The sequence below is a fragment of the Labrus bergylta genome, chromosome 19 (genome assembly GCF_963930695.1).
Source record: "Labrus bergylta chromosome 19, fLabBer1.1, whole genome shotgun sequence".
NCBI lineage: Eukaryota > Metazoa > Chordata > Actinopteri > Labriformes > Labridae > Labrus > Labrus bergylta.
Window position 1 is genome coordinate 22590918 of NC_089213.1, and position 6411 is coordinate 22597328.

Consider the following 6411-nt stretch of genomic DNA (forward strand, 5'->3'; position numbering starts at 1 on the left):
TCCACTTCTGTTTGGAAGCCACACGCAGATCTATTTTAGCTTAGCTGTGTCAACATGTTGATCGTCATGTGAGGAGAAGGCAGTTTGCTTGATTGCTCCACCCGCGATCTCGGACAATTAAGCTGCTTTGCTAAGACAAAAACATTGTACCTAAAGCAAGTTATTTGAATTGACTCATTTTCTGCAACAACTCAGCAGAAGGAGGAAATTCAGAGGGTTAATTGGGTCTAGGGACACAGCACACACACTCACACAGAGAAACACACACACACACACACACACACACACACACACACACACACACACACACATACGCCAAGCACCAAATCCTCTTAGCTTTATAATGAAGGAAGCAAAGGAAGAGGTAAAGAGAAGCGGGGAGAGAAACATTGCAAAAGAGAAGAAAAAGACTGCGAGGATGGAGAGAAAGTAACGACAGCGCAGGAGACGACAGAGATGCAGGGTCAAGATAAAAGGATAAACACAGAGGGAGATATAAAAAATGGGGGGATGTTGTGATGGAAGCAACAGAGGAATGGGAGACAGAAAATAAAAAAAAGTTGAAGGGGTGACAGTTAAGAGTGGATTGTGAAATAACAATGCTTTGTTGCCATGGAAACACACATTTTTTTATCAGCCCGAGAGGCAGGGAAGTAACCTGCTTGTTAAACCTTTTCTGTGCTATCTTGTTAAGCTGTTGTTGTGTTTGTGCCAGCAACAGTGTGTCTGCAGTCGTGCCGCGGTGTTCCCTAATGAAACACTGTGGGCACATGTTGGCTTTGTTCTGTTTTTTTTTTTTTTTCTATTCTCTCTAGATTTTTAGATTAATTACTCTCTCCGACAAATGTATGAGGTTTGGATATGTTAATGAAGTCAGTAAACAAGGGGTACATTTTTATTTTGGTGTTTGGGAAACAGTTAATAAGGGAAGCTCAACTTTTCTGTAAAACAAGGAAGCCATCTTTTTATACATATGTTTTCCACAACTGTACACACATCACTGAAATTGGTTATCTGATGGAGCGCTGGTTTAGCTTACTTGGCAGAGAACATGTCCTGACCCAAATTAAGAGGCAAAAGTTAGATTTCTACCTGCGGCTTCGGTGCATGCCATCCCCACTCTGTCTTCCTCACATTTCCATCTCAGCTGTCCTATCCAATCAAAGCAGGCAGAATGGTTATCTCCTGACAGCCTTAGGGTTTAAAATAATATACAGTGAGGGTCTTCTGTTGCTTGATGTCAGACAGAATGAATAATTCATTGCCTTTGGTTTCCTTTCCTCAGTCTGATATTGCCTCCTCTGTGGTCAGTCAGTACGGCCCATGTACAGACGCTGTTATCCTCGAAGAGGGCATCCCAGGTTCAAGTCCGACTTGTGGATACTTTCCTGCATGTCATTCCACACAGTAGATTCAGACTGTTCTGACAGAAATACAGCATCATGAATCGTCTGTTCACACAACCTATGATCCATACAGGAGTCAAAGAAGGACATCAGGTGAGATATTATAAAGAGTGATGGATGGATGGATGGATGGATGGATGGATGAATGGATGGGTGGGTGGATGGATGGATGGATGATGATGGATGGATGATGGCTGGATGGATGGATGATGGATGGATGGATGGATGATAGATGGATGGATATGGATATGGATGGATGGATGGATGGATGGATGATGGATGGATGATGGATGGATGGATGGATGGATGATGGATGGATGGATGGATGGATGGATGGATGGATGATGGATGGCTGGATGGATGATGGATGGATGGATGGATATAGATGGATGGATGGATGATGGATGGATGGATGGATGCATGGATGCATGGATGGATGATGGATGGATGGATGGATGATGGATGGATGGATGGATGGATGGATGGATGGATGGATGGATGGATGATGGATGGATGGATGGATGGATGGATAGATGGATGGATGGATGGATGGATGGGTGGGTGGGTGGATGGATGGATGGATGATGGATGGATGATGGATGGATGGATGGATGGATGGATGATGGCTGGATGGATAGATGATGGATGGATGGATGGATGATGGATGGATGATGGATGGATGGATGGATGGATGGATGATGGCTGGATGGATGGATGTGTAACAACACCACAGGTAAGTGAACCCAAAAGCACGACTCACAACGCAGTCTTTGATGGGGGGAAAAAACAGTCTTTACTCTTGAAGAAGATACAATCCAAAAAAGTGATCAAAGGGGAAACAAAAGGCTTGAACGCTTCTCACAGGGGTCGAAGACGAACTGGCACAGAAGGAAGGGAAGCTACAGACTAAATAGTAGGGTGAGGGGGAAGACAACGAGATGCAGCTGGGAACAATCAGGGCGGGGCAGACAATCACACAGGTGGGAAACACATGAGGGCGGGAAGTGACGGATCTGAAACAAGAGGAGAAATTAGTGACCAAAAACAGAAAATAAAACAAGATAGAAATAAAAACAACCTACGACCCTGAGCTGGACATGACAGGATGGATGGATGGATGGATGGATGGATGGATGGATGATGGATGGATGGATGGATGGATGATGGCTGGATGGATGGATGATGGATGGATGGATATGGATGGATGGATGGATGGATGGATGATGGCTGGATGGATGGATGATGGATGGATGGATGGATGGATATGGATGGATGGATGGATGGATGGATGGATAGATGGATGGATGATGGATGGATGGATGGATGGATGGATGGCTGGATGGATGGATGATGGATGGATGGATGGATGGATGGATGGATGGATGGATGGATGATGGATGGATGGATGGATGGATGGATGATGGCTGGATGGATGATGGATGGATGGATGGATGGATGGATGGATGATGGATGGATGGATGATGGATGATGGATGGATGATGGATGGATGGACGGATGATGGATGGATGGATGGATGATGGATGGATGATGGATGGACTGATGATGGATGGATGGATGGATTGGATGGATGAATGGATGGATGGATGGGTTGATTTCCATCCGCTGTCCTATGAGAGAAAAGACCCCCCCCCCCCCCCACCCCCTCCCCACCGGATTGTTGATGGACGGTCTGCCTCCCCCCACCCCCTTGCTCCCTATCCCTCTTCCTGCATCTTATCCCATCTCTCCCCCTATCCCTTTCCAAGCCCGGCGCAGTCTAGGCCTGTGAAGGCTGTTTCGTCATGAGCCGGGGATCCGGCCTAAGATTTCTGTCTTTTAATAAGGCAGTTTTTTCTTATCACTGTAACTTTTGCTGCTTTGCTAAAGTGCTCATGATGGATAGGCTGGGTCTTTATAACATAACAATGAGTAAGATCTTTTACCTGCTTTTTGTAACATAACAATGAGTAAGGTCTTTTACCTGCTTTTTGTAACATAACAATGAGTAAGGTCTTTTACCTGCTTTTTGTAACATCACAATAAGTAAGGTCTTTTACCTGCTTTTTGTAACATAACAATGAGTAAGGTCTTTTACCTGCTCTTTGTAAAGTGTCTTGAGATAACACTTGTTATGAGTTGACGCTATACAAATAAATTGAATTGAATTGAATTGAAAAGGCATAAAGAAAAAAAAACAAAAGAAACGTTTAAAGAAGTGATTCTAACTGAACAATTCAAAATTCAAAATTCAAAACCTTTAAATAAATCTTAATTTTTTTTTGTCTGTCGTTGTATAAGCGCTTGTGTTGCTGCCTCAAATTAACAAGTTGGTTCTACATTTTAGACGTCCATCTAATTCTATACTTTGCACTTGCTGTTGTCGCCATGTCTGTGTTTGTTGTGCTTCCTGCTTTAGTCGGCTTGCTTCCTGATTGGCTATTGGTCCTGTCCCTGAGAGAATCCACAGAGTGCATGCTTGGCTGTCCTCGGTGTTCTCCCCACACAACAGGATTTCTGATCAAATCGCGGTGGCCACAATCATCTGCAAAGTGGAGGTGTGCAAATGTGCAATTCAAGTGCAAAAAGAGCAACAAATAGCTAATTGTTGTTTAACATATTTCCATTCCAACATCATTTTTTTGTTGTTGGCATGTGCAAAGTCAAAACAAACTTTGATCTCTTGCCATATTGCCATATATCTCTTATATAATCGTCATCTTGTTGCTTTTATCCTTTGTTCAAACACACAATTTGATCATGCTTAACAAAAGGCTGACAGCAGCATAAGACTCGCAGGTGGTGCTGATTGGCTAATGGACCAAAAGCCGGAACCAAAAAACAACCCAAACAAGCATAAACGTCTGTATTGTGATCGATTTTACAAACACTAAGACATAACACAAGAAATTCTTCTCCTTTTTAACATGCTCCTGCTGCACAGAGTTAACAAAAATACCACCCCATTTTTACAAAAGGAAAGATGTCTTCCTGCACCCTCTGGGGAGCTCTGATCGCAGACAAAATGCTCAAATCAGGTCAGTTCATATCAGCAGCTCACATGCCTCCTCGCATGCTAATTCAGCAACATCCCTTTTTCAGCACAAAGCTCTGTCAACAAAAAGATCAGATCTAAGTCCTGCACCTGATGATTTGAAAGCAGCACACTGACAGATTCTTTGATGGCCTCACAACAGCCACAGGAGATTTGTCCTTTTACTTGTCATGTCTTGAACATACTGTTTTTTAAAGGTTATGGTCTTAGAGGTTTACAAGTTTGGGATAGAATTTTGGTTATTGTCTCTTATTTTGTAATTTAATTGCATTTATATTTTACTATTCTCTATATATATTATAGATTGTATTGTTAAGAGTAAATATATGTTGTAATAAATCACAGTAACAGATCAATGCATGTGAAAAATAATATCAAAGTCAGCCTCGTTGTTTGTCGTTCACTCTCCTGAAGCCTAAACAAAGTTTCAAATGTTCCATATCATCAGACTTTAAAACAGACTGTAAAAAGTTGTTATCACAACCGTTCCATTATTTCAGACAAGGCCAACTGCACCTCCCAATGAATCAGATGTTCTAAAATCATCTTTTATGTTTTTATGCTGTATTTTACAAAATGTAAAAGGCCATTAATAGTTATGGGTTGTGTTTAACATCGTGAACAGTTGCAAGCAAGCAACAGAGGGGGCAGAGGAGGTGGGGATGTTATATCCTGCGACCGGAGCACGACCATAGATTGTATGCAAACAACCTGTACAATCTCAAACTGCTTCATTATGTTTTCTGTTTCCAGTGTGTTCTTTTTGTTGATATTGTGAACGTGCACTACAGGTAGCTACATATAAAGGCAAAAATTCTCATTGTAGAGACTCTGTTGCATCTTCTGCTACTTCAGGGTCGTTCTTTTAACGTCATGCCTTACCTACTGAGACACCAACACCCGCGCCAACACCTCCCCCCCCCCCTCCCGTCCAACAGGGATAGTCTCCCGCTGTGAGCTGCATGTGTGAAAACCAACTCAGGGGGATTTCAGGGACAGTGCACCTGACATTAGACGTTTTCTGTAAGCGTGCATTACGTGTAAACAGTTCATGACTTTCGGAAAATAGATGCTAAATTTGCAAACATTTCCTACTCCTGCTTGCTCAAAATATACATATTTTAACTACTAAAATGTGGGGTGCTTTTATTTTGAAAGAAGTCACAACCAGGAAACACATTTGTCACGACACAATGGCCCTTTTCCCCTCATTTGTTCACCCTGACTGGAAGCTTTAACTGGCATCAGTACATCGGTTTTGTGTCAGACCTTTTCAGGACTTCATCAAAGCAATAAACCTCAGACAAAACAAACAAAGGACTTGCACTGCTATGCACACTCTATACAATCTGCCTATTCACCGCCACATTTGGTGATCACAGCAACAAAATTCCAACAGAAATATCAACAGTTATTGGCTGTGGGAAATTATATCTCATAGACCAGCTTTTTCCTGCCCAAAACATGAAAAAAAATGCTTGAAAAGCAACTTGTATACACTCACAGTGACAAGGCGCAGATGATGGATCTGTATTATATTCTGTCACTGTCACCGTCAATTTATTTATACAGAATTTTAATCAGGTATGCTCCAAGGCGGGGGATTATTGCACAGGAATGTCTTGGTCAGCTAAGGCAGTAAATGGATCAGGGGAGGATATCATATCGAAGTTTGGCACAAATAAACGTGCACATGCATCGGCCGATCTTTCTCCCTCACTTTTTTCCTTATTTCCAGTGAACCTCTCTCTCTCTCTCTCTCTCCCACTCTCTGTGATACTGCTGATTCCAGTGTCACAGAGTTGCAGAGCCGTGTAGTTATTCCATTGAGTTAAACCATATCTACTAAAGTGGAGGAGAACAGGATCATATCTTGGTCATCTGAGACGAAGTTGAAAGGCAGCAGTTGTGTGTGTACTCACCAGAAACCACATGGACCACACAGAAGGTTTT